The 6,434-nt window shown below is 40.5% G+C and overlaps 1 protein-coding gene across 2 annotated transcripts in view; it reads left to right on the top strand.

Annotated features, from left to right (window-relative positions):
* Window positions 1-251: 251 nt before the first annotated feature.
* The window catches only part of LOC106750098 (potassium voltage-gated channel subfamily H member 8), a 49,124-nt gene continuing 42,941 nt past the window's right edge, over window positions 252-6,434 (top strand). The window contains exon 1 of one of the 2 annotated variants that reach the window (XM_014630188.1): window positions 252-444. The gene's annotated coding sequence lies outside the window, so the exon portion shown is untranslated. Of the gene's footprint in view, window positions 445-4,182; window positions 4,252-6,434 lie in introns of those variants that run through there. The other variant, XM_014630186.1, reaches the window with a different exon arrangement.

Raw genomic sequence — 6,434 nt, 5'->3', positions numbered from 1 at the left:
CGTGTGTGCGCAACCCTTGTTCGTTCCCTTTCCCTCTGCGCGGAGGGAGAGAGAGGGTTGCCGAGGGGTCGGCGCGGCGCTCCCGTCGGAGGTACACGCTCGTGCCCTCACCGACCGGGAGGCTCGCGTGTGTCTGTACCTAGCACGGTTTACCACATGTTGCGCTTCGACGCGAGGGGCGCAAGTCAGCCAGGAGCCCGGGCCATCAGGATAGACGGAATCTCTCCCCCCGGCTCGGTCAGTTACGCGATTGCCAGCGGACGATTCGCGCGGCCGGTGCGCGTCCCGAGCTACTGCTGCTGTTACCGCTGCCATCCTCCCGTAGTGCGGACGAGTGCACGGAACCGGCTCAGCGACGATCAGCCTCCACTCGATCTCCCCCGAGAGGGTGCCGGACCGGGTGGGATATGCTCGAGCAGTGAGCGAGACCGGTTTCTCCACAAGGTGAGTTTCGGGGGGGAGGCGAGCTTTTCCCGGCGCGGTGTAGATCGCTCGGTAATTTCTCGCCACGGTGTCTCGCGGTCGTTAAACGCCGGCCGTTACGTGAGAAGTTACACCTGCGCGACGATGCTCGCGACGATGTTTTGTTGTCGCTGGAAGGTCACGGGACAATGCCGGTCGAGCTCTCGCCGACGCGGGGAAAAACGAGCGGATCATCGCGCAGTCGGCGCGTTATTGTGTGCCGTTCTGCGGATTAAACGTTTTTCGCACGGGGAGAAACGAGTCGCCGGCGCGCAGCGAATTTTACGTTTTCGCAGGAAAATCTGTCGGTTACTATGTGGAGCGGCAAAGTGATTTTTTAAGAGCATTGGTAGGAGTGCATTCGATGATTTCTTGTTTTTGTACAGGATCGTGAGGTTTCATTATTTGTCGTGTACTGGTATCTCGAGCTTGATTGTATGTGATTAGTTTTCCTGTCGGACCTTTCAGAGTTTGTCTCGCGAAGAGGAGCATAGAACTCAGTATGGGGAATTTTCAGCTAAGCTGAGTGACAATTTGTCCGTGATAGGAAACGTTTCCAACGATTTGATTGATGTATTTCACAGGTCATCAGCCGCGTTTAGATCGATCATTATTTAAGCATTTTGTCCATTACCCGCTTTCCTCTTGTTGCGGTAATTCAATATTACTAGCTTCTGTCATGATGTTTATATTTCATGTAATTTTTTTATAGTATTATATCAATTCATATTATTGAGATATCGTATTAAAGGGGAAATCTCCCGTTAACAGGTGGGATGAAATGAAACGAAGTAATAATTATTATACAAATTATTTTGTTGTAAAAACAAATTAACAAATGTAGGAAAACACTATCTTTTCTACAGTAGTAAATTAACGTGTCCTAAAGACAAATTCACTCTGCAATATTTTTCTATTTTGACAACACGAAACTATTTCTGCTGTAATTACGAATAATTCGCTAATTTGGCCGTGCCAGCTAAATTTGATCGCAACGAATATGCAATAATGACGAGATGTGATCTCGCTACAGCAGCAAAATTATTTTTACCCCTGTACCATTACACAATTTTCAGCCTTTCACACGTACACATAAGCTTGAAAACATTATAATTAGAGCCATTATCGACCCTATCGTTATAACTGGAGTTACTTCTGCCACTTCCAACCTTATGCATTTTATGGATATACGGAAAAAAAAAACAATTTTGCTGTTGTAGCGAAATCGTATTGTTGCTACAGCGTATTCATTGTAACAGTAATCAAATTTAATTCTCATAACCAAATTAGCCAATTTATTCGTAATTAGGGCAGAAACAGTTTTGTTGCCAGGAGAGAAAAATTCTAATAAATTTGTTCTCGTGACATGTTAATTTGCTGTTAAAGAAAAAATATTGTTTTCCTACATTTACTAATTTGTTCTTACGGCAAAATAATCTGTGGATCCAACAGAATAATTCAGTGAATGGCAATTAGTATTTCTTAACAAATCGTTTTGCTGCTCCATCTAGTAACGGGCAGATTTTATCGCGACAGCATAAAATTCACTGCACCAACAAATTATTTTTCTCCCTGTGCTTGTGCGATTTTCAATCTTACGCATTATGCGTAAGGCTGAAAATAACTCTCCGTTTAGAGAATAGTGCACTCTACAAGACGCCGATCGTACATCGAGATAGGAACGTTGTCGACCTCGTCGCGGATTTCACAGTGACTTTCATATTTCTCGTTGTTCCGATCAGAAGATAATAGCTGCAATAGCGCATGCGAAGTCATCGTCGATCACGCCGTAGTGGCGTTTACCAGGAAAGCCGGCCTCCGGACTGCAATTACGGCGAATGTGCGATTATAATTGCGAATGTTGAATTCTCCTCGTACCGAGGGAAAACACTTAAAAATTTATCTGTGAAATATGAGGTTTATTTCACAGAAATAAACGTTTAATTAAATACGGCAAAATAAAATCTTACTTCTAACAAATGAACCAATTAACAGGAAAACTTATGTATATTCCACAAAAATATCTATTCCGTCATCGCGGTCAAATTGTTCTCGAATCAATAAATATCGAAGAAAATGCCACAAGAAACGTTTATTTCGAAAAATTGCAATTTCTTCTTTTCAGTGCACGCGTAGATTCTTCCTCGTGTACGTATTTGCGCCGGCGGAACATTGACGTTGTCCCATTGCGGTTAATCGCTCCGCTCGATTACATGAGGATTTTTATTACAAACGCGATACACGCGCGCGCGGGGAGACTCGGTCGCGTTTTGTTCCCGGAGAGGGGATGTGAGAGGTGTCGATGATAATTCAACCGAAGCACGTAACGGTGCAGTGAAATTTTGCGGAAGGTCCCGCGGTCCTCCGCGTATCGACAAAAGCAACCTGTTGGTCGAACGAGTGAACGAGCGTACGAACGGACGGAAAAACGGCGAAATGAGCAACGTGTTTCTTTGTCCGCGCAGATTCTTGAAAAATAAGCGACGCTGCCCTATGATCCGCGACCTCGCGCACCTTCGCAACACCGCGAGCATTGAGTAAAACAGTGATTCTCAGCGATTTCCTCAGCGGTCGCAAGTGATCTCCAGCGATTCTCTGAAATAATGTTGCCAATTTGAACTGGTTAAAATCCGTCGTACACGCACGGAGGAAAAAGTTTGGTTGAATTTACCGGACAATGAATAAACGCGTTTTGGCTGAAAGGAACAGAATTTCTTAAGAGAATCTTTGATTCTCATAGTCAGAGATTTTCTCTCCCTCGGCCGAAACACGTTTGGTTCGTTCACTGTCTGATAAATTCGACCGAGTTTTTTTCCGTGTGCCTCTCTAAAATAAGCCACAGATAAATACGCGTGCGGTCAGTCACAGGACGGTTGCAACGCATTTTTTTCGATGAGTTTCGCAACGCATCTAGCGTCCAGTTGGAAAATATACCTCCTGAAAATTTCTGAAAAAATGAATTCTCTTATTGGGCGCGGGCGTGTTGCAAAGTTTATAGAAAAAAAATGTTGCTACCGTTCCGTGAATGACCGTACGATCTGTATTTATGTGGGAGTGCGCGGAAAAGTTAAAGAAAAAAATACATAGTTTCGCGGATGTAATTGGCTTTATTATGCGAATATAAAGTAAATACACGAGTTTGGATGGAACGTCGCGTATCGTGTCGTTTTTCCATAAAAGCTAAAAGTTTATTGGCTACTGCGTTGCTCACGAGATCTGACTATGAATACTACACGGAAAGAAATAGTCTTAAATCAATGATCGGTATTTTTTATGTATAAGCAAGAATATTATAATATCCTTGGGAGATTTTTCGTCTTGAATGAGTACGAGTAATACTTTCATCGATACAAATTCAATCAAGTCAAGACTGAAACATCTTCTAAGAAGATTATAATATTCTTGCTTATATGCATATGAGAATATCCATCATTGATTTGAAATTAACCTTTTTCCGTGCATAATGGGGTCTAATTAAAATTCAATTTAAAAAAAGGAAGCTGACTTATTTTAGAGAAAAAAAATCCCGCCGTTGCGACTTTCAAATGACCAAGAAAATACGCCAAAATGAAAATCAGCTGAAACGTGACTTCTGCACCGTAGTTGATATTCAAATAAACTAGAAATGGCGGGAAATAAGCTAAGTTGGCAATACTGGTCCGCGGACCGCGCATCGCGATGTGTCGGACGACGAGTAAAGTAGCGTTGGGTTTTCGGCGATTTCCAGCGATCCCCAGCGATCGTCCAGAGCTTCCCCCGACCGTCGCTCGTCAGGGGAGTTTTATTTGGGTGAGTTCGGCGAGCAGTGAAATCGTTAGAACAGCGCAAAACTTCTTGGTTAAATAAAGCGAGGTGCATCGGACGCGCGTGGAATTTTCCGGCGAGAACTCGCTCCCGTCTGAAAGCCACGGCGAGCGTGCGGATCATTAAAGCGCCGGGCCGCGCAACAAAACGTGACCTACAATAATGCGGAGTATAATAATTTCGGATATCAAACGTGATTTCTCGCTCGGCGCGGCAATCTCCGCCGCGCATTATGCGCGCGCGTGCGCTCGCTCGCTCGTCCGCGCCGTCAATCTGCTTTAGCAAACGCTGCACGCGAATAATTAATACCGTCACTTAAACCGCCGCTGATAAAACGCGGCGCGCTCGAACGACCGGCAATTTCCACGCCTGAAATGTCAGACAGCGGTGACAGAAGGTGAAAAAGTGTTTTCCCAACGACGGCTCGCGAGACTTCGGCGGCTCTCGAACGAGTCGAATTTTAATATCCGCGAATTAATCTGCTGAAGTAAAAATTATACAAAATTTCTGCGCCGTGCGTTTTATTGAAACATATTGGTGTTTGTCGCATACATACGCACCCACATTGCGCGATATTACGTTCTCAGTTTTTAATTTTTGCTCTTGTTTCTCTTTTTCACGCGAAGGGCATTTTGCGAACGGGTGTTATCGAATATCCGCCAATTCTCTTGGAGGAAATGGACGGAGAGAAAGAAGATTAATTATTAAATAAAATAAAAAGTTAATTATCGGGCAAAAGTATTTATTTTATGATAATAATATTGATATCTTTATTGGACAACGTTTCCGTATCGATACGTATCGTTAATAAAGATATGGATACACAAAAAATATCAGATAAAATGTATCGATATTATTCACATTAATATTGTTGATATTTCTATTATTGGCAGCATTCCAATTATATATATATATATATATATATTTACATCTTATATTTATGATGACAAGTTATTAGACAACGCAAAATTATGACTAATTATTAGAAGAGAAAGCAGTATTATGGTCCTTGTAGATGTTATGGCTCCTTTTAATATCGCCACTATTAAGTAGTAAATTCTAGTGATTATTTATGGAATCATTTATTTTATAGCCTAACGTTACATAGTGGCGCTAATATGCTAATATATAATAACCAGTATTTGTTATAATGCATCTTTACTTTTGAACATTTCAAAATGTTTTCAAGGTACATTTTATCATTTAATTATACACATACTTCTTCATTTTTTATAAACTTGAGTGTATTATCACATGAATATATATATATTTCAGTATTTTGTTCATCATTTAACATTTCATTCGGCTGTACACATTTCGAGTTATGAAAAAAAAAACAACAGCATTTTGCTGATGTCACTTAAGAGTGCTGATAAGACGACCTCTTGTTCATATCGAAGTAGTTATTCGATAAGTCGATTCTAACCTATAGTTCACTGCTGCACTTCCATTTACACTGTACTGCTGTCTCTTTAAAGAATGTATTTTCTGACAAGTAAATCAGTACTACATTAAAAATTCACGGTTATATTCATTGTTATTCCTTCTAAGAATTTACCTCGAATACATATATAATTTTGTAATAAAACATTCTGTGTTAATTTAAACAAAACCGATTTTTTTAATCCATTTATTTAAAGGCCAACCTTATTTCTCTTCCACCCATTACGCAGTGCCGCCATATTTTTATAAATAACGTCCTAAATAATAAACATTCCACAACTTTGAATCTAAAATCGATTGAACAATATTTGGACAAATCTAATCGTTCAGTTCTCAATTAAAAATATTAATTGTTGACAAAGTTATTGTACAAAATGTAAATGGGGATCCATAGCACCACTTTTTCCTTTATTATCATCGCTACTAATTCTGCCAAAATTATTATAATTTTCGACACGATTTGTATCGTTTCGCTGATCCAGCAACATCAATATACACACGATTGTGTGTAACACTTGTAAAAATATTAGGTTGGTGCGTATGAAATGTCAGATTTTTAAGTGAATATATAAAATTGCATCTTTTTTCAAAAATTGTTTATTTAATCAAAATACGCTCCATTTGCTCGAATACACTTTTCCCATTGAGATTTTAATGCATAAATGCCCTGTCTTAAAGAAATTCTGATCTTTGGAATCAATAAACTCTGATATGGAATAGTTTTC

The sequence above is a fragment of the Dinoponera quadriceps genome, unplaced genomic scaffold, assembly GCF_001313825.1.
Source record: "Dinoponera quadriceps isolate SergipeBrazil2010 unplaced genomic scaffold, ASM131382v1 scaffold4444, whole genome shotgun sequence".
Lineage (NCBI taxonomy): Eukaryota > Metazoa > Arthropoda > Insecta > Hymenoptera > Formicidae > Dinoponera > Dinoponera quadriceps.
The sequence above is the reverse complement of the archived record's forward strand: the minus strand, read 5'-3'. Positions and strand labels throughout refer to the sequence as shown.